This window comes from Meriones unguiculatus, chromosome 11 (genome assembly GCF_030254825.1).
Source record: "Meriones unguiculatus strain TT.TT164.6M chromosome 11, Bangor_MerUng_6.1, whole genome shotgun sequence".
In the NCBI taxonomy this organism is placed as follows: domain Eukaryota; kingdom Metazoa; phylum Chordata; class Mammalia; order Rodentia; family Muridae; genus Meriones; species Meriones unguiculatus.
Window position 1 is genome coordinate 59,507,488 of NC_083359.1, and position 23,315 is coordinate 59,530,802.

Consider the following 23,315-nt stretch of genomic DNA (forward strand, 5'->3'; position numbering starts at 1 on the left):
AGGAATGGATACAGAAAGTGTGGTACGTTTACACAATGGAATACTATTCAGCAATTAAAAACAAGGAAATCATGAAATTTTCAGGCAAATGGTGGGAACTGGAAGATATTATCCTGAGCGAGGTAACCCAGAAGCAGAAAGACACATAATATCCACACTTATAAGTGGATATTAGCCATAAAATATGGGATAAATACACTAAAGTATATATCCCTAAAACAACTTCCTTGCTGTCTAGCTAGTGAAGATGTTTAATCCATCATTCAGAAGGGCAAACAGGATAGACAAAGGAAGTAGGAGAAAACAAGGAACAAGACAGGAGCCTTTCACAGAGGGCCTCTGAATGACTCTACCTATGGGTATGGAAGGAGATACTGAGACTCATAGCCAAAATTTGGGCAGAATGCTGGAATCCTTATGGAAGAAGAGGGAGGTAGAAAGACCTGGAGGGACAGGAACTCCACAAGAACAATAGCCAAAAAACCTGGACCAGGAGACCTGCAGAAACTGATAACTCCAACTAAGAACCATGCATGAAGAGGACCTAGACACCCTGTTCAAAGGAAGCCCATTGCAGCTCAGTGTCCAAGTGGGTTCCCTAGTAAGGGGAACAGGGGCTGTCTCTGACATGAATTCAGTGGCTGGCTCTCTGATCACCTCCTCCTGGGTGGTGCAGCCTTGCCAGGCCACAGAGGAAGATGATGCAGCCAGTCCTGATGAGTCCTGATAGGCTAGGGTCAGATAGAAGGGGAGGAGGTCCTCCCCTATCAGGGGACTAAAAAAAGAGAATAGAGGGAGAAGAGAGAGGTGGGGTGTGGAACAGGGAGAGGTCTCCAGTGGCATACAAAGTGAATAAATTGCAATAAATAAATATATAAATAATTGTTTTAAAGTTTTTTTCATGGGGCTGAGGAGATGTATCCTCCGTGGTTAAGAGTAGTGCTGTTCTTCAAGAGGACCCTTGCCCGACACTCATATTAGGCAGCTCCCAACAGCTTACAACTCCAATTTTAGGAAATGCAATATCCTCTTTTGGCTTCATGGGTACCTGTACATATGTGGCACATCCACAGACATACTAACATGTACATGCATGTGCATACACATAAAAACGTTTGCTCCTTTTTTACATCACTCTGTCTGAAGCCACAGTATCTGCTTCTTTGGTGTCCTAAACACTAAAAGCTTTGGTTTAAAAGAGAAAAAAAATTAAAGTAACATGTTACATTAAGATTTGATAAACTTACAAGAATAAAGTTAAATGTAATTATGTTTATTAAATACACAACACGGTTACAATTACAAAACCATTGGAGAAGTAAGATATTATTTTATAACTAGGACAAGCCAGGAGTGCACCTGATGTCACAGCACAGGCCAGGTGAGGGCTGAGAGCTGTTCTTCAGAGATCAGGCTCCAGCGCTGAGGATGTAGATTCTGAGTAACTAGAAAACAATAGCACATTCCTTCCAAGACATATTTGTGCTTTCTTTAAGGGCTCCAGAAGATCAAGCATGATCCAGTGTGTGGCCCACTTCTGAAAGTACATGGACAGCATGAATGGGAGTCACTGGTTATTAAACCTAAAGCAATCAACACAAGAGGTCATGAACTTTGGGAAGATAGGAAAATGAGGAGAAGTCTGACAGAGGTTACTGGGACTAATATGATCAAGTAAAATTCTCAAATATATAATAAAATATTAAAAATAAATATGTTTCCTCTTGCTTATTTATTAGTTCAATTAATCTGCACAAGTCAGAAGGCTTTACTTGATGTTTCTTCCTTTTTTATGCTCTAAACATTGTGAAAAGAAACATCTCGCTTATAATAGATGAGTAATGTATTTAGCTGAATAATTAAGTAAAAAATGTGTCTACTCAGCAGACAGTATCTACAATGAATACCTCATATAACTCAATACTTTTTGCCACAGGCTATGAGTCAAACTGTGCTGTGGATGTGAATGTCATACGTCTATATTTATAGTTTCTAAATTATTAGGCCCTAATATTTATGCATGTATCATGTGGATTTAATCACTCATTTTCCTAGCCATGGTTGTCTGTTGTGTGGCTGAGCCTGCCACGGCTCACATAGGAAGGTCAGAGGGCAGCTTGCTGCAGTCTGTTCTCACCGTATGGGCACCGGGGTCAAACTCAGACTATCAGGCTTAGTGGCAAGTGAGCCATCTTGTTGGCCCTAACTGTACTATTTACTCAATTATAAGAATCTATTGTTTCCAGAAGAGACCGTCATTGAAAAAAAGAAGATGGAAGTTAGTCACAATTTGTAAATCTCATCAGTTATGACACTGTCAACTGCTGAGGTGCTAACATGTAGGTAGCATGTTTCTCTGTATCAAAAAGAAAGAAAATGTACCTACAGAGCATCATTATTTGGTGTCACTGCTTATATTAACATAAAGTTGGGCTGGAAAGTGATGCATGTAAAACATATGGAAAGTCTAGGGCATTTATTGTAATTTTTGAGTAGTTTACAGTTTGTTGGTGTTTAAAAGAATTTTTCAAGACTATTTTGGATTCCCATGATTATTTTTATCCGAAGTTCTGACTTTAAGTATGAGCTGCCCCCTTTTCCTTAAGGTCAAGATAACGTGTAGACTTAAGCTGATTTTTTCTTAATCTCAAAGACATAGTAAGAAAAGCCATGGGTAAAGTAGCAATTTAATTTGCATTTTCACATTGCTTTCCTCAATGCCATCTTGACATAAAACAGTTTTGATAACTAATAGTCAAATTTTCTAGTCACTTCTCTATCATCCTCAGACAAATGTATTCCCTTTTCCAGCTCCTTTAAGAAAGCAGATTATGAATACCTTCAGACTTCCTTAACTAGACACTTGCCATGCAAAACTATCCTGAAATATCAACACTAAGTAAGGGAGATAAAATATCCCCGTGTGTTCACTGCCTGAGTTTCTCTAAGACCTGAACAGACAGCTTGGAACCAAGAACATGAAGCCTTAGCTAGTGATGCCAGATCACAGCCATTTTTAAGATGCCTGCTCTATGCTATCAATCCTTTTACCTTAGGCAACCCCCTCCAGCTGCTTAAGTGCTAACACGTGCTTTACAATTACAGGGAATGAGATAGTTTGCACATTAAAATTAGATGCATAAAGAAAGTGCTTGAACACAGTAAAATGGAAGGGAGTGGAGGGTGGGGTGCGGAACACGATCTGAGCATGCCAATACTCTCACACACTTAATTCCAAGACGTGGATCTTCGTTCAAATTTTTAGGTGCAGCCTCTGATTTCATTACAGAGGGGCAAAAATGCAAAGAATATGCATCCCTGTGAAAATGCATGTCCACTTTATAGAATTTACAGCCATGAATGATCACAAAGGCAAACATCAGAGATAGTGTTTGAGAGCCAAGTCATTTAATGGCCACTAATGACATTTGTAGCTCTTTAGGCTTCTATAGCAAGAGTAATCAGATCCCAGGCTCCGGGCTGTAACATGATCACCTCAGCTTTTCAGAGGGATTTCTGTGGCAGCCATGTTGCTGTACAGCTGCTCAGGCATGTTATTGTAATGTCAGAAGGCAAGGGTGGTGAGAAGGCCTTTCTCCAGGTCATTAGATGCTGTTTGCAACTGATAAACACAAACCAGTACAGCAGTGAAGACCGATCCATCTTAAGTAGAAAAAAATCAGCCATTATCTAAAATTATATTTTAAAAAATACTAAAGCACTGAAAAATTAAAGAAGTGTGTATATATACACTTCCTTGCTTTTGAACCTGAAGTCGTGAAATCAGACGTTATCAACTCACTTGTTTAAAAACCATGGGTTAGAAAGCCATGCATTTATTTGCACAGCTAAGTGCTGGGATACACCAGAGAAAATGCAGACATTATCATTATCTCCTACATCTTGAGGAGGAAGATCTCAACCACACTTCTCTAATTAGAGGACTCCAAAGAAAGGGCTAGAGAATAAAAGGAGACCACTAGAACCTTCAAAACAGAAGAAAATGTCAAAATACAGCTGAGTCTTATTAACGGGCAAAGCAAAGAAACACATGCCACACTCATTACTCATGGGGAAAGTGAAACATTCAATATTAGGCAAGAATTACTGATAATGTGCTAAAGACAAAAAAAAAAAAAAACCTCCTTTACTGATGAATGAATCCAGGGTCTTTTCATGGTGATAAATAAAAATGTCATGGTTATTAGTTGGTAAAGAGAGCTCAGACAGATATAGCTAAAGTTTGATGTACAAGGAGATTCTAAGTCCAGCTCCTTTAACATCTTCACTGTTTAAAGTAAGTTAGTCCTGACATGGCCCAGGATGGTCTACTGTAACATTTTGTTCTTGCAGATGGGAAAGAGAAGTTAAGGTGTTAAGGATATGGGGTCAGGGAACTAATACAGAAAACATCCAAGCTAGAGAGAATAACAGGTGTAGGCACCTGGTACTGGGGAAAGAAATATAACTCAAGGAAGTGAAATGCCCTATACTGTCTGGATGACCAGGAGGCTGGATGGTCCAGAGACCATCCAGTGAAGAACCAAACATGACTGGCAAAAAAGAAATCAGTGAAATGATCCCTAATGGTATTCTGCTACACTTACAGATCCATAGATCAGTGCCTTATCCAGTAGTCATCGGAGAGTTTTCCTCCGGTAGCTGAAAGGAGCAGAGGCAGAGAGACCCACAGCCAAACATTATGCAAAGAGAGAGAGACAGACAGAGAGTCTAAATTGGAGGTTTTTATTTGGTCACTCCCCTCAAAGCTAAGTGAACCCCTCAGGAAACGGAGGAGAGATTTTAGGAGTCATAGGGGATGGGGGACAAAAGAACGTGGCACAGCGAGTCAACTAAGCAGGGCTCGTGGTTCCGCAGAGATGGGCGCCGCGATGACGGGGCCTGCTTGGTGTGTTTGTGAGACTCCTGACAGCGGGAGCAGGTGTATCTCTAGCTCTCTTGCCTAGTCTGAGGAGCTTTTTCTCCTGTTGAGTTGCCTTGCATAGCCTCGATAGGAGGACTTTTGCTTTGTCTTGTCTTGTTTCTTGTTTTATCTTGTGTGGTTGTGGTCCTTTACAGGCCTGCTCTTTTCTGAAGAGGGAATGGAGGGAGAGTGAATATGGGGAAGAAGGAAGAGGGTGGAGCAAGGGGAGATGGGAGGAATAGAGGGAGGCGAAACTGTGGTCAGGATTTATTGTATGAGAAGAATCTATTTTAATAAAGAAAAGCAAATTTTAAAAATAAATTGTGAAAAAAAGAGAAACAACAGTTTAAAACTTCAAAATTGCTCTGAGCAGTAGAAACTCCCACACAATTTTAACCCAAAGAGCAAGGGCAGTAGTTGGAAGCGATGGTTTGCTATTTGAGATGTTTACTTTAGGAGACAATTATCCTTGCCTGGAAGAGAAATGGTGTAATTAAAACTGCATAGTTCCAATACACCTGGATGATGTCTATAATGAAGGAAAGAACACCAGGCGCCAAAAGCTTAAAAATTTAGATAATACATATACATTATTATATTTAACAACTATGGTGATTAGTTTTTGTCAGCTTGACACCAACCTCTACATATGTGGAAAAAAAGGAATCTCACTTGGGAAATTGCTTCCATCAGAAGGGTATCTGTATGTCTGTAGGGCATGTTCTAATTTTACTCATTATGTCACAGGAACCAGCTCACTCTGAGTGTTATCATCCCTGAGCAAGCAGATTTGGGCTGCATGAGAGAGACAGCCGAACAAGCCAGAAACAAGTCAGTAAGCAGCATTCCTCTGTAGTTTCTGAGGTTCCTGCCTCAGCTTCCCTAGATGATAGACTGTAGCCTATAAGAGAAATAAATCCTTTTCTTCACCAGCTTGATTTTTGTCAATGTTTTATCACAGCAACCAAAACCCAAATTAGAACAACCACTAACCCCAAATGTTCTCTGTCTTGAGTGTAGGGTATTGACTTTCATTAGGGTGATTTGTCATTTCCTAATATTTTAAGATAAAATTGTCTCTTTGGAAAAAGAGACAGTCTCCCACCTACAGGTAATGATGGCTGAAGTGTACCACCCTCACATGACAACTGATGATGACCAGTCTTATGAGAAACTCTGAACCAGTAAGCCCTCATCCAAAAGACATCAGAATGGTGATTGAATTCACTTTCTGTCACTGGAACCAGAAATATCTGTGATGAACAAGTTTTTTTGGGCTTACAGTTTCATCCATGATTGTTAGACCTTGCTTTCAGGATTGAGGCAGGGAGAATATGAAGGAGGAAGCAATTAGCTTTGAGGCAAAGGAAAGCAAAAGACAAAATAAGGAGGTTGCCAAAGTACCACAATCCTCAGGAGTACATCTTCAATGACTTAATTTTCTCTCTTACTACACCTCACATATAAACATCTGTATCCTCCTAATATCACTAGAGTCTGAGGACCATGTCTTCAACATCTATGCTTTTCAAACTAAAACCAGCCCCAACTCATGGAAATGGGGAGGTGAGAAGACTTCAGTCTATGAATGTGGACTGTTTCATTGATTAATTATGCAGCTTTAGATGACTAATGGAGAGTTTATTGATGAAGCAACAATTAGACCTCATGTTGTATTTGTATAAGAAACTCCCATGCAACTATATTTTCACTAATTTATCTTTTTTAAACTGAACACTTTGGTAAGTAATGTTTTTACAGCATTGTGTGTTGTGTGTGCGGTGTGTGTGTGTGTGTGTGTGTGTGTGTGTGTGTGTGTATGTGGTGGCTGAATTAGATGATTTCCTTTTCAATCATATAGAGATTGAAAAGCAAAGAGAAATGATAATGATGAGAGTCTGATATTTGCTGCTATGTCCATCTTCTTTGGTATATGCAACATTTCAGAAAAGTTTGAGCTCTGAAACCAAAATGAACAACTGTATTATAGATGCTATTTATTGTATCTTTCACCTCCGTGTGGTGACTGTATATTTTGACTTTCCACTATGCTATGGTTTCTTAAAAGATAGATAGATAGATAGATAGATAGATAGATAGATAGATAGATAGATAGATAGATATAAATAAATTGCAGATGATTTAAAATAGAATGATCATTAAGAAATTACAAAGAAACCAGGTTGAACAAATGGATTCATACTAAGAAATTATAAATGGGTCACTCCTGATAATTACTGGATAAGTCTCAGCTTTCCTGCCTTTAAATTTATCTAAATTTGTTGTTGTTGCAGCCAAGGATATATTTTTTCATTGTACTTTGTGTTTGTTGATTTTATTCTATTTATAAACAGTAGTAAATTATGTTACATAATGATAATATTAGGAAGAAACGACTTGGATATTAACTCAAAAGAACCAACTTTTAGATGCAATTCTAGTATTTATTAGTGTTATAGATCTATAAAATTTAACCAGAAATTATGAAATGTACCAAATGATTATACTTTGAGCACTTAAATGGCTTTATCATGCTTTCAACTAAAGTCTGTTTAATTTAGTTCATTCTCATAGTTTATCTTCTCATCTTTTGTCAGCCCTCTCCACTTTTCATGGTTTCTGCTCCTCCTTACCACTCATCATTATGATGCCCCATGGCCCACAGCTTGGCCACCTTGTCTTCTGTATTTGCACTCATTCTCTTGACATTCCCAGAGAGCCCAAAATCTTTGTACAGTATCTATTCCTCAGTGACTTCCAGAGTTAATCTCAGTTCACCCTTCCTTCCTCTCCTCAGAATTATTAGTCCACCCTGCTCTCCAGCATTGGCACTGGTTTGTCAACAACGCTACAGCTTTGTCATCTCCAATAGACAACATCATCCTGATATGTCCAAAGCCTTGATCTTCCTCCCAAATCTATGCCAATGTAGCCTTTTGCAGGTCAGCTTACTATCTTCTAAATAGTGATTCAGGCCAAAGCCCTGGGCACATTATTTTTACCTTCAAAATCCAGTGGGAGGGAAAACCCTATTCATTATTCTGACACAGACCAAACTCTAGCCAGTTCACCATGATTTATGCCTTGAGTTATTGCTACCACCCATTTCTTTCTTTTTTTTTTTTTTGGCACATTTTGGCTTTCCTCTACTTCTTCTAAGACAGAAAGAGAAATCCATTTGGAGTGTCAATCATGCTATGTCCCTTCCCTCCACAGAAGCTAGCAACAATGACTCATTTTTTGGAGAAAGGGAAAATAAGTGACTACAGGAGCCTGGAAAGCCCTAGAATACACAGGCTTCCCCATCAAGTCATCTTGTACTAACCTCATAATAGCCAGGTTTGACATCTTTTTATATGTTTGATTTTATTGTTTGTATTTATTGCATGGTATAATGTTTGGTTCATGTATTAGGCCTCCTTCACTGTTAGCACACCTTCATGGAAAATACATTTCAACTCCTTGTTCTTGTATTTGAATCCTTAATTTGATTCACCTTGCTGTTCCACAGTACACCAGAACTGATTCTTCTATCTAACTCTTCGATCACTCCTATTGTTGGACATTTCTTCATCCTTTCTCACTCCTCTCTCCAGCCCCTACAAACCATTCTACTCTCTGCTTCTGTGAGAGCAAAGTTTTAGAGTCCAGGTCTTCCAAAAAGTCACTAGTTCCCCTGCCTTAAAATCTGTGTATTATATATAGCCTATGCTTGGAGAGCATCTTCTGAGAGCAAGCATTATAACCAGTCTTTGCATGCCTTTTAACTGTAACCAAATATTACCTTCTCAATGACCATACTGTTTTATTATGAAACTGTGCTTTACAGTCTAATCACTAAATACTCTTTCTTTTTTTCTGCAATGGTCAGAGCCTTTTGATTATTATTAATATTTAATATTGATTTATCTATTAGTTAAACAGTGGTTATTCTTAAACCAGCTGTGTACCCAAGTCACCACACAGAGACTAGGATTTATTTAATTAACCTAGAGCACAATTCTGGGCAATAATTACTCCATCCTAAACATCTAAGCCTGCATAGCTTCCTACCATTCAGATTTCCAACATTATACTTGCTTTTTAGTCATAATTTGGGTCCAGTTAATATCTCCTAGTATTTCTAGGTCCTCTCCTCTCAGATCTCTCTTCTCTGATCCTCCTCACACTTGCTTCTTTCTTTTCCCCTCCAGTCAAGGATGTCCCTTCCTATTCTCTCCCTGGCTCAGCATTGGCTGATTGTTTTATTGTCAATACAGAGAACAAATGCTGGCATGTTTATACAAACTTGAGACAGGTGATGCTTAGAATTAGCATTACAATGTGATGTCCAGGTCGAAACCAGATAATGGGGTAGAGAAAACAGCATTTGAATGAACAAGGGTAAATTGTATACATTCTAGAAGAATATTATACCATCAAAACCTTCTAACATACATATAATATTTTTATTTACTACATGTATTTATTACATTAATTTCTCTAGCATGGAAGATCATTGAGCACAGAAATGTTCACTTTCTTCACTAATGCATTCCATGTTCTCAGAAGGTCTTGGCATATAGTAGTTGATCAGTGAAATTTTGGTAGACTAGTAGTTTGAATAAATCCATGGGTTTTGAATGAAAGAATCTCTCTAGCAGTATCTATCACAGTATCAATTTTTAACAATAAAAAATTGATTATTTATTTATTATTTGTTTGTTTGTTACCATTTATTATTGTGGGTATGTGCCTTAGTCACTGTTCTATTGGTGTAAGGGGACACCATGACCTAGACAACTCTTACTTTTAAAAAAGCATTTAGTTGGGAGCTTGCTCAGTGTTTCAGAAGTTTAGTCTATTAACAACATGTCAGGAAGCATGGCAGCAGGCATGGCAGAAGTAGTTAATAGCTGTATCCTGATCTGCCAGCAGCAGAAAGAGAAAGAGCTACGTGGCTTGGCATAGGTTTTTGAGGCCTCAAAGCCCATCCCCAATGCCACACTTTGGCCAACAAGGCTCTGCCTACTTCCACCTATTCCAACAAAGTAACACCTCTACCTCCAATATTTATAATCTTGTCACAAAGTTCCATTCCCTGGTGACTAAACATTCAAATGTATGAGCCTAGGGATGGTGGGGTCAGTCTGATTCAAAGTACCATAGTTTGTGCATTATATGTTACATGTATGGGGTCATACATGTCAGAGTACACGTATAGATATCAGAGGACAATGCTAACAACTTTGTTGAGTTAGGTTTTTTATTTTTTCCAACTTTATATCGGTCTCTGGGATTTAACTCAAGTTGCCAGACTTAGCATCAAACACCTTTACCTAGTGAGCTAACTCAATGGCTCATAGTCTGGGTTTTCTGTAACATATAAATTTTTTGAAACATGGTTTCATGTAGTCTTGACCTACTTGTAACCGCTACCCAAGCTGAGCATGCACCATTACCGCCAACCTTATTTTCATTCTTAGCAATTACTTTTCTTAAAGTTAACTTCGTCAAGCACCAGTCACAGAAGATATTATTTTACCATGTTGATGAGCTTTCCTGTATAAAATTGATCCAAGATTCCTAAAAGTGGTTGTTTTATAACAAGAAAACTTAATTTGACAGTTGCTTGCTTTTCTAGGCTCACGTGAGTGATGACAAATGCTTTGATTTATACTTCACCTGGTACACTTGTGGAATAAGTTGAGTAAGATTTCTACCTCATGCCCAGAAGCACTTTACCCATTTGCAGGTTGTCTTTCTTGGACTTACTTAAGTGATGGTTTTTCTCTAGGGAAATAACTTTTTTTTCACCTTGAAATTCTTAAATCAGTGCCCTTCAGAGATTCCACACAGACAGTAACAAACAAAATAGTTTCACAGTTACACCTAACAAAGCCTGAGTTTCTTAAAATCGACAGTTATTCGGCTCCTTCATGCTTTGATGGACAATCCTTGTCAGCTCATAGGAGCTGTTGTGCTGTGTTTCTAGAGTTGCCTGGAATATGCAAGAATCAAATTCCCATGTTTATGATGGAGATTAACAGAACACAAGAGATTCAGAGACTCGGAGACAACTAGCTTCAATAAATTGATGTTAAAAGTGGGTTATCATCATTTTCTTATCCTCACAGATATTTGGAGTTGATGGCACAGATATAATCCATACATAGAAAATGAGATTGTGCCATTGTCTTAATAATGAAATAAAAAGAAGGAAGAAGGGAGAGGAGAAGGAGTTGAAGAGAAGGAAGAGAAGGAAGTTTTTGAAAACAGACAGGAAGAAGAGTGTTATGAAGCAAGTATTAAATAGTTGACCAAGAAGAAAGATTTTTTTTTTTAATCTTTCAGCTAGTGTATTTACTATGGCCTGATAGACACCGGCAATGCTAAACTGATTGTAAAATCATGCTACAGCTAATAGTTTGTTTTTGTTGCTTTTGGTGCATTCTAGAAAGGATGTTGTGTTCACTATCAGATATAGTGGTGAAAGAAAGCGGACTGGAACATAGGGACCCAGAAAAGGAAAACTGAGTGCTCAGGAGCTACAGTGAACCTCTTTAGAATACTTGTGTGGCATGTCACATTTTGAAGTGACTCCCTATGCAAACATAACACTATGGTGAGTGTTTTATTGCACTGGACAGCACTCTGGAAGGTAGAAAACAGCTGTTCATCAGGTCAAATAACCTAATAACATGAACCAATTTCTTCCAATGGGCAACAAAAGACAAAGTCATAGAAATTTGAAAACTGAAGGGAAGTGTGGGCTAGGAAGATGGCTAGTTGTTAGACTGCCTGATGCATAAGCATGGGAACCTGAATTCAGATCCACAGTCCCTGAATCAAAATTCAGCCTTGGTGGGCTCCTGTAACTCCAGCACCAATCCAACAGAAAGTAGAGGAGCTCCAGAACTTGCTGGAATCCAGTGTAGCCAATCCATAAGCTCCAGGATCAGTAGGGACCCTTTCCCAAAAATTAAAGTCGAGAGTAATAGAGAAAGACATCTATGAGCATCTCTGGCCTTCTCATTCATGGGCACACACACATACCCGTTTATACATATATGTGTATATGTAAAAAGTACACACATACTACACACAAAATGTCTCACAACCACAATAAACTAAACTTCTTTAATGCTTTGAAAATTTCTGGAAGTGGTTTCTTTCTTAGAACTTCCAAATAAATGGTTTATCTCCCATACACACACAACAAAAATTTTAGCCTTGATACATCGTAAACAGTAGACCCAGTTGAGGAAATGTGGGCTTGTAACCTGCATGTCTGTGTTGAGATAATAATGGCCATTGCTTTGGGCAGTGAAGACTAAGGTAAGTTGTTTACAGAGAGAAAGGCAGTATGCATAAGAAATCTGAAAAATATCATTCATTGTTTGTAAATGACATGGACTCCTGATGACACCTATTAAAATGTTAAGCCCAAGAAGTCTGGATTTGGGCCATTTGGATGATGGGTAACAAGACATGGCATTTATAGGTCAGTGCTTTTAGGATACTCAAATTGGGTGGCATTAGAATTCTGACATTCTATTAGCTGGCATGACAGCTGTGAGGATGTGCCTTTCAACCTTCAGCTACCTGGGACTGAGCTGAAGGTATCCCTCAGCTGTTCATTGAAGTCAGCACTGCTTCTGTGCAGGCTATGCTGCTTACATTGCTTCTGGCCAGTCACCACAGGAATCTTGGTGACTAAGGCATGCCCACTGCCCAGCTGTGGTCACCTCTCTGGTGACTGACTGAGACGACATATCCCTCGAAGCTCTGTTGATGCTCTCTGCAGCAGGGAAGTCATCTAGAGGATTCTTCTCTCTCTCCTTTATGGGTTCAGACTGGATTTGTAGTCTGACTGCTCTCCCTGCCTTTCCTAGCTCCTTCACCACCTCATGCTCTCTCACACAGGCATTTCCCCTAATAAAACCTTTACAAATTGGATCGTATCTCCAAGTCTGCATTTTGATGACTTGGACTAGCAAGTCCTAGCTGGATTTCCCTCTTCTAGTGGAACCCTTCATTACAAACATAAAATAAACACTGGTTGTCTACATTGCTTCTCATGTTCTTGTGTTAAAAACACCCGAACAAAGAGACACATGACAGAAGGAGTTGATCATGGCTTAAAGATCTTCATTGGGAAGAAGTCAAGGCAGCAGGAGCCTGAGGCACCTAGTCATGTCATGCACACTGTCAAAAAGCAAAGAATGAGGAACACCTGTGCTTGGCTCACTTTCTCCTTTCAATATAACCCAGGATTCTAGTCCAGGAAAAGATGCCACTCACCAGGAGTCACCCCTGTCTCCTTGGTTAATCCAATCAGGGTAACTTCCCATAGGCTTGCCCAAAGGCTCATCTCCCAGGTGATTCTAGCTCTTAAGTTGACAATTGAGATTAACTATCACAGCCCTACCCTTTGCCATGTCAACACCCACACACATCATTTCAAATTGAAACCTTTCGCTCTTTCTCCCCAAGTCTCTTGTTCATCTCATAATTCAAAGTGCAATTCAACTTCAAGTGCTCTCAGTCTTTAGCAGTTCCAACAATTGAAAACTCTGAACTCTACATTTATCAAGGGAACCGTTTAACTGTGCACTTCTATAAAATTAAAAGTATTCCTGAGCAGTCTCCTGCCCAAACACTAATACAGCCTGACATAGCTTCTGTGATCAAACAAGATCAGGTGCATTCAGGGTGGTATAGCAGTAGAGTAAAAATTTTTTAAATATGTAAAATTTTAAGTTATTGCTTTTGAATATACAATGGTACAGAATAAATGGTCCCATTCCAAACTATGGAAGTCTGAGCATAGCCAGAGTAATTCTTGCCTGGCAAGTCAGTGTTAGAGCATGCAGTGTACAGTGTGGATAAGAGCCTGATGTCTTTCTCCCTCAGCAGCATGCTTAGCATCTTCCAGCACCATGAAAGCTAGACAGCAGGCTCTTACAGTTAGTTCAAGATTGACTTCTCTATGTCCTGAAACCAAGTGTGTACTTTCTTCAGCAGTACTTTTTGCCATCTGATTATGGCTAACGAGCACACAGACATGAGTTAGAACTTCTGGAAACATGCTGGGTAGCATGTGCTTTTATCCCAGCATTGGGGAGGTAAGGACAGGTGGATTCCTGAGGCTTGCTGGATGGCTAACCAGTCTACGTACTAAGTGACCTACAGACCAATAAGGAGAAACTGCTCCCTATCCCCACAAAAAGAATAACCAAAGTGGATAATGCCTATGGAATGACATGGAGGCCATTCTCTGGCCTTTACCTGCACAAAACACATACTGTGTGTGTGACCAGTACCTTTAGAAGGCATCAGAGTCCCTGGAATTGAAGTTAGAGATGGATTTGAGTCACCATGTGGGTAATGGGAACTGAACCCAGGTCCTCTACAAAAGGAGCAAGTGTTACTATCTCTTTAGACCATAAAAGCTTTTTAAAAATTATGTTTATTATATTTTAATGATTCTTTGAGAATTTTATCCATTCATACAATGAACTTTGATAACCTTCATCCCACGTTCCTCTTTTCTACTCCTCCTAGAAACACTCCCACTTTTCCACTCCTCACGATATTATTTTTTCTTCGTTTTTTTTTTTCCATAGTGCAGTGTCCCGTTTATGCTTCCAATATATTCATTGATGTGGGACCATGCCCTGGCACACAGTCATCCTACCAGGGGCCTTAAATTTTTTATTCTACCTCCCCCAGAAGCCTTCTACTGTGAATAGCTCCTCAGCTGAGGACTGAGGTCCACCAGCCTGTCTTCTCTCCACACTACCCTGTTGACTGGCTTGATCATGCGCAGGTCTTAGACAAGCATCTGTGGCTATTATGAGTTCATGTGTGCACTGGCCCTTCTATTTCTAGAAGATACTATTTTTCTCGGGCCCTCCACCTTTGGCTCTTATAAGCTTTCTACCCTGTTGTCCATGATGGTTCCTGAGCCTTAGTGGGACGGGATCTGATATAAAATTCCCATTTGTGGCTGAGCACTCCACAGTCACTTAATCTCTATCTATGCTTGGGCCAGATGTGAGATTCTGCATTAAAAGTCATCTACTGAAAGAAGAAATTAGCTTGTGAGACTGAATGAAATCAACACGGGCAATGTCAAACTGTGTCAACCACCTTAACTATCATGTCTATTAATTAAAATAATGTTTCCACTAAGTTGATTTTGACATTCTGTAGCTGACAAAGCTAGTAAGTTATAAATCATTGTAAGATGGCTTTTAAGAACACACTTTTAAGAAGGGACCTGAGTGTACCCCTTGGACTCAAGCCTGGAGATGCCTCAACTGGAGATGCGAGAAATTTTTTTGTGTGTGGTTTAAGTGCATCTGCCAAGAAAAAGTGCTTTATTTAGAGAACATAAATTGGCTGCCAACATTTTTCTGTTTTTACCTGACTATGTTTTAAGTAATATGAGAAAACATAACCATAGTTATAGCAAAAATAAGTTGATTCTGAGGCTAGTTCAAGGCTTAAGTTTGAGAAAGCAACAAACCCCACATTTTTGTTGTAACACAGACAAATCATTATATCTGAAATGATATCACTGATGTTACTCTTCTCAGGGAGTCAACGGAGAACAGTGTCCAAACCCCAGCTCTCTCCCACCTTCTGGGACCATCTCTGTAATTCAGTATTGTTGATAGTCACTGTGGGTCTCCGAGTAAGGGGAGCAGGGGCTGCTTGTGTCATGAACTCAGTTGCCTGCTCTTTCATCACTTGCTCCTTGCAATTCATCCTTGCCAGGCCACAGAAAAAGAAAATCCAGGCAGTCCAGATGAGACTTGATAATCTATGGGCAGATGGCAGGGGAGGAGAATTCCCCCTTTCAGTGGACTAGGAGAAGGGGATGTGGGGAAGAGGGAGGCAGGGTAAGACTGGGAGGAGTTGAGGGAAGGGAATACAATTGGGATATACAATAAATAAGTTGTAAAGAAAATATAATGAAAAGAAAAAGACATGGTTACATGTGTGGACTCATGTGTCATTCCATGTGTGAAATCACGGTTACAAGTGTGTGATTTTCAGGCAATATGTTTCTTTCTGAGACCTCTCATCCAGCTTCCCATTCAGGACCAAATTTATGCCAATGGGATCATTTTGCTGAGGCAAGCAGGTGGTGGGCACCCTCAGTAACTAAAGTTGATCAGAGTTCCCTATTCAACATTCTTGCAGTAGCTTAAATTTTAAAAATCAAGTTTTGAGAAACCAAAGACATGACTTCTGTGCTCTTTTTGGGTTTTCTATACTTTCTGTGTGGTCTTGGAATCACTGAAGCATGATTCGGCTTTGGAGCTACATCAGAGATGGAAAGACTGGGATGACAGGAAGATAGGGAAGCCTGGCTCAGTCACGAACATCTGGCAACTGACTGCATCCATGTAAGATTTTATTAATTAATCAATTTACATCTCAGTCATAGGCCGCTCCCTCTTCTCCTCCCAGTCCCACGCTCCCTCCCACATCCCCTCTACCTGTTCCTCAGAATAGAGGAGCCTCCCTACCCAGATACTCCAGCTCATCTATTCACATGAGGACTAATTTCATCTTCCTCCCCTGTGGCTTAGTATGGAAGTCCCATCAGGGAGAAGTGACCAAAAAGCAGACAACATAGTCTGTGTCAGAGATATGCCCCACTCCCCTAACTAATGGGCTGGCATGAAGCCTAAGATGTCCATCGGACTTATCTTCTAGGGGTCTGTGCATTGTCATATGTCTATCCTGTACTATATGACTAAAATCTGCTTATAGGTGAGTATATATCATGTGTGTCTTCCTGAGTCTATGTGAATCTATGTAATTTAGAGGTTCCAGAGGCTAAAGAAATGCTTTAAAACAAGGCAAGTTCTATATGTTTGAGGAATTTTCATGAGGTGCCAAGGATAATAACTAAACCTAACACCTGTCTGAATGTAAAATGCAAGAATTGTTTCATGAGGTTTGGTTTCAGGTTTGCTTAAGAGTCAAGGTGTTGGGTAGAGTTGGCCTAGGGAATCTAAGAACTTTATATTCTTTTTCTTCTCACTTCTTTACTTGAAAAGATGACCCTTTTTAGTGAACACATTGTTGTTTTATAATAAAGTTATTTTTGAAGAGTTTCTTGTCTTCTTTTTGTAGTAAATTTTTAAAATGTTTTACTGCTGACTAAACAATTCTAGAAACTTCTTACCAGGGGTTGATAGTATTAATAAATCTTTATTGAGGCAAAACTTTGGAAGACAGTTGGGAATTTCTCACTGTTTTCTGCTGTTGTGACAAATGATTACTATATTTGTTACTCCCAAAGGGTCTGCCTCTTGCAATTTACTAGGAAGTGGCCAGAAAGACATTTTGAAACCAAGAGGCATGCTCTTGATCCCAGAATCTGTACTAGAGAAGGCTGTGGGAGCATAGAGGGCATGGCCTGTCCTGAGGAGGCTTCTTGTCTAACCTGTTCCTTCAACTCCATCGGCCTAAAGTGCAGGGGCAGTCTCCTTTCAGAGGGTCTGGCCTGGCACTCTCTGTCTACTAACCCTGAAAGCCTTGTCAACTAAGTTCAGCACTTGCTTTTTGGACGGCTTGAACCAAAATTAAGAGTTTTACATTAGATACAGGTCTAGCAAACCACTATCAATTATTAACAATTAGAAGTTAGAAAATCATAAAACCATCATTATGTCTTGAGATTAGGTTGACCTTTGTGCATAACGTGAGCTGGCATGTTGTCAGGTATTGACCCGGAATTCTATTTTATTTTTTTTTTAATTTTATTTTTTTTTATCAGTTACATTTTATTAACTCTGTATCCCAGCCGTGTCCCGATCCCTCATTCCCTCCCAGTCCCTCCCTCCCTCCCTCCCTCATCTCCACCGTGCCCCTTTCCAAGTCCACTGATGGGGGGGACCTCCTCCCCATTCATCTGATCCTGTTTTATCAGGTATCTTCAGGACTGGCTGCAAAGCCCTCCTCTGTGGCCTAACAGAGTTAGTAAGAAGTTAGAGCAATTAATTCCTAAAGGAATACTGACACAGATTGTGGTTAGTCTTAGTTGAACGGGGCTGACTTACGTGTGTTCTGATTTATCTGTATTCTTCTATTCTGATTGGTCTGTGTGGCCTCTCAGAATCACAAGAAACCCGTTAGGGATTGACAGCACTGCCAGGGAGTCAATGGACTGTAACTTACAGACCGGAGGCTCACTGCGTACCTTCTCACGCTGTTGCCAGGTGCGTGCTCCGTGATGAGGGCCTGAACCACATGTCTTGTGGCAGCAAGTACTCTCCACATGCTGAGGTGACAGGCTTCATGTGTGAGGCCTGGGAAACATCTGTAATGTTTAATTTAGATAATTCCTAATGTGACAGAAGCTCTCTAACAGAAGTACTGACAGCTCATGCTTGGAGACACTGAAGAACGTATTTAGCAAAACTTAGTGGCATTTATGTGGAGGAGGCAATTAGTCCAGTATTATAATTAGAAGGCAGTCAAAGATACACATTATTTATTGAAAAAAGGCTTTCTTATAGGTCTAACATGTCTTCCAAAGGTTTTTATGTACCCATTTGTACATACCGCAGTATCGCACATTCAAGTGTGTGCCATGCTTGTGCTTTGATGGTGGAGGACAGTAAGCATTACGTCATGGTATTAAATCTCCTGCTCAAATGCAAACACTGTTCAAAAGGGCTGGTATTCTAAGAATCACCTAAAGGGATCACACTGGCTGTGACCTCTCTAGTAATAAGACAGTGAGTAGTCACAGCTCTTAAGAACTATGAAAGAGAAAACTCGGGACTTGTGGCACTTCATCAACCTTTTCCTCTTCACTCAAGAACACTTAAAGTACAATATCACAGAGTGAAGCCAGTTATCCCTTCACCATGCCTGAATATCTTATTTAGACCCAACTGCCTTCCCAGTTATCCAGAATAGACACCTCAGGGTTGCCCCAGCTAGAGAGAATGACATGCTACAGTCCCAGGACAAGCAAAAACTCACTACAAGTGTTTTCTCCCATACTGAGAATGCTGCAAATCTGCCTTCTCCTGCCTTGATCTCCTAGCTGGCGCCTGCACTTGATAACACAGTCACGTCCTAGAGCATTTGAAAGAGCTTCTCTACATCTAGTCAGCGTGGCAGATGTTGAGGGTGACGATTCAAGAATCCTTTCCAGAATGGGAATTAGTTTCAAAATTAAATCATAAATTCCTATGAGCATCGTACATCTAAAGAGGATTTGATAGTGTTATTTTATATGAAGATTTGGGAGGCTTGTTAAGCCTGAGTTGTACGTTTTATTCTGAAATTTATTTTGAAAATCGATTTTATTTATGCAGGAACTCTATTTTTGCATTACTGGTTTTACCTTCCTTGATTGACAAGAAAGAAAATTCTAAGTCAATCAGTTTGACAAAGATGACTATAAGACTCACCCCACTAATATATGAATCACCCTATTACATCAGAGATTTTTTTCTATAGTTTAACAAATTCTTCTTAGAGGCTTTTCATTCACAAAGAACTGTATCATATGTTATAATTTTACTCAGTACACAGTAAATTGAGAACTGTGACCTGCTTCCCAGAGAAGGATACTGGTCCTCAGAAGAATCTACTGCAGGCAGGCCATTAGCCGTGATATGACTTTCATCCTAGGATTTTGGGAACAGAATAACATAGCTCTGTATATTCTTACCCTATGTCTCAAAGCCTATTGCTTATTTTACAAGTTATTCAGAAGCACTTCCAGAGCTTAAGAAGCTGGAAATTAAGCCATGTCCCTGGTCAGCTTTAAAAAGCATTATCAATATAAATTTATAAAATTTTTGAGAAGCGCAAATATCATGCTTCTTTGGTGCCTTTTAAATATGTGATCATATGTAACTTTCTTACCACTTGTTTGTGGTGCTGAGAACAAACACAAAGCTTCTACACATACATTATAATGTCTTTACAATGTTTGTGCCTCCATTTTTACATATAATATAGAAGTAATAACAGCATCTATAATTTCTTACAAGAATTAACTCACAAAAAAAATTTATTGATATAATGACTGCTATTGTCTCTTCAAATGTCGAAAAGAATAAATGGTAAAGCTGCTTTCTCAGCCTTGATTGTCAGCTCCATAGAATTTGTAATCACCATGCAAACAAATGTTTGGGCATGTCTATCAGGGAGGACCTAGATGAGGCCAGCTGAAGAAGGAAGACTCAATGTGGGCAGCTCCCATCCATGAGGCGAAGGCCAAAGAGAATCAAAAGGAGACAGGCAGCTGATCATCAGCAATCACCTCCCTCTGCTTCCTGGATGGGGCTTTAATGTGAGCGGCTGCCTCAAGCTCTTGCCACTGTGCCTTCACCATAGTGATGCTGTGTATCAAGGTGTGAGTCAAAGTAAGTACTTCCTTTTTCTTTCTTTCTTTCTTTCTTTCTTTCTTTCTTTCTTTCTTTTTCTTTGCTGGTTGTTTGTATTTTTATTTTTTTACAATTTATTCCTTTTATATCTCTCTTCTTTCCCCCTCCCTCAACTTCTCCCAGTATTATCATCCCTCCTTCCCCTCCCCATCCCTTTCCCCTAGCCCATGGAAAGGGGGAGCTCTCCTCTCCTACCATTTTCCCCTAGCTATCAAGTCTCATCAGGACTGCCAGGATCCTCTTCCTCTGTGGCCTAGCAAGGCTAAATTGCCAGTGGCAAGTGATCAAAGAGCAGGCAAGCGAGTTCTTGTTAGAGACAGCCCCTGCTCTCCTTACATGGGAACCCACATAGAGACTGAGCTGCCTATCAGCTACATCTGAGCAGGGATCTAGGTCCTCTCCATGCATGGTCCTTGGTTGGTGCATCAAACAAGGAGGACCTTAGGGAGGATGCTTAAATCTCATTGAGAATGGCAAACATGATAGACACCAGAAGTGGTGAAAGAGAAGAAACAGGATGGGAGCCTACTATAGAGGGTCCTCTGAAAGGATTCACCCAACACGGGATCAAAGCAGATGCTGAGACTCACAATCCTTCCTTTCTTAATGTGTTTTCTTCTGGTATTTTGCCACACAGATGACAAATGGAACAACTAGACCTATAAGATATGATAAACATACTAAAATCTGTACACCTGAAGAAGCTAAACAAGAAGGAGGACCAGGGGTAAGATGATCAATCCTCATTTAGAAAGACAAATGGGATGGACATTGGAAGTAGGAGAAAACAAGTAATAGGGCAGGAGCCTACAACAGAGGGCCTCTGAAAGACTCTACCTAGCAGTGTATCAAAGCAGATACTGAGACTCATAACCAAACATTGGGCAGAGTGCAGGGAATCATATGAAAGAAGGGGGAGTTAGTAAGATCTGGAGAGGACAAGAACTCCACAAGGACCAAATATATCTGGGAACAGGGGTCTTTTCTGAGACTGATTCTCCAACCAAGGACCATGCATGGATGTAACCTAGAACCCCTGCACAGATGGAGCCCATGGCAGCTCAGTATCCAAGTGGGTTCCCTAGTAAGGGGAACGGATACTGTTTCTGACATGAACTCAGTGGTTGACTCTTTGACCTCCCCACCCCACCCCCGAGGAAAGAGCAGCCTTCCTAGGCCACAGAGGAGAACATTGCAGCCAGTCCTGATGAGACCTGATAAACTAGGGTCAGATGAAATGGGAGGAGGACCTTCCCTATCAGTGGACTTAGAGGGACAAGGAGGAGATGAGGGGGGGAGAATAGGATTGAGAGGGAATAAAGGAGGGGCCTACAGCTGGGTTACAAAGTAAATAAACTGTAATTAATATACAAAATAAAAATTTAATTAAAAATGCTAGAAGAATGAACTTCTTTCAAAGGTACAGGCCTTTTTCTTTGAAGTGGAAACATCTAGAAGCTTCTCAACTGTTGATTCAATTGCCAAAATAAAACCTTTATTTTACTTATAACTATAAAGAGTTTAACAGACCTCTCTATTCTCTTTTAAAACCTGTATGTTCTAGGCTAATGTTTATAGCTTTGAAAAATCATAAAAATAATCAATTGTGACAAAAAAACAAAACAAAAAAAAAGGAGAAAGAAAACCTCAAAGTGTTTGTCCTGTTGTCAAAGCTGTCATATAACCCTTCAGTTTAATGCAAAGGTCCAAGCAGAGGTTACCACAACACTTTATAAGATTCTGTGGTCTTTGCTTTTCTTTCTGTTTGTATAAAAAGTCAGCATGTTTACTGGGGGTGCAGCAAGAAAATATAAGAGAATACAGTAATCTTTTCTCAAGATACTTTGAGCTTCTGTACTTTCTTGAACTGCCGATTTCTTGGTTTACTATTATGCCAAAACAATGAATGAACACATGAACGTCCTGCTCACAGAATGAAGGATTTTGAGTTTCTGAAACTGAAACCATTATTTTTGTGATTTCCATCATGAAGGCCCAGATCCAATGCTTACATGAAAGAGCATCCACAGGAAAAGGGGACAATAGAGAATTTAAACAGTAACTCAAAGCCTGGGAGACAAGTCTCAACACATTCCTGTGATGCATCACCAAAGCAAGCTATGTGAGCGATGAAGGGAAAACTTAATTTCCTGACAAAAACTGAAAAATTGGAAACATGCATATAACATGACATAAGCAGCAAGTATATCCATGATTACTATCATTCCACTTCGTGCTACATATGTTTCCCTCTGGACATCTCTACAGCCTCTCATCTCACAGTCTGCGTTTCAGGCTATGGCACTGTATGGGCGGTAGAACCCTGAGGAAAAGTACCGTAGTGAAAGAATTTAGACCCTTGGAGGGACGCATTTGAAGGGCATGATATCCCAGGGCCTCCTCTCCGACTCCCAACAGCCCTGAAATTAGCAGCCTCCTCCCCCGTTGGCTCCCTCTCCATGATGTTGCATCTTGCCATAAACCCAGAGGCAAAGGAGCAGTGTCAACTCTGAATCCTGCCAATTCAAGAACTGGCAAGTCAGTTTAAACCTTTCCTCTTTTTAGGTTGATTGCCTCAACTACTATGTTACAGCAACATAAATCTGACTAGCCATCATTGAACACAACTTTATCATAGGCCTTAAAGTTTATAAGGTACAACAAAACCTAATATTTTTCTTTCTTTTTTAACAGCTCAATTCTCTGTACAACTCACTAATGTTTTATTCTTTTATTAAAGAGCTATGGGTCTCAAATAATCTACTGAGTTTATAAATAGTCTAGTGCAAAGACATGTAGCAAGAGGCTGGGTATCACACACAGAGATGATGGTGAGGAAGAGAGCCCATTGCAAGAATGCCGGGAATCGCCATTAGGCTGCAGCTCAGCTTTTCTTGGCATCGATTGCCCTGAAGTGAGTCCAGAAGCTTAACCAGACAACCACAGTAGTTCTCTGACTGCACTGCTGAAGCCACTGG

The 23,315-nt window shown here is 39.9% G+C and overlaps 1 long non-coding RNA gene across 2 annotated transcripts in view; it reads left to right on the forward strand.

Annotated features, from left to right (window-relative positions):
• LOC132646365 (uncharacterized) overlaps positions 1-23,315 on the forward strand; it is a 108,544-nt gene that overhangs the window by 80,933 nt on the left and 4,296 nt on the right. Inside the window, exons 3-5 of one of the 2 annotated variants that reach the window (XR_009584576.1) lie at positions 16,220-16,323; positions 20,098-20,316; positions 20,975-21,064. This is a non-coding gene — a long non-coding RNA (uncharacterized LOC132646365). Of the gene's footprint in view, positions 1-1,496; positions 1,671-16,219; positions 16,324-20,097; positions 20,317-20,974; positions 21,065-23,315 lie in introns of those variants that run through there. The other variant, XR_009584575.1, reaches the window with a different exon arrangement.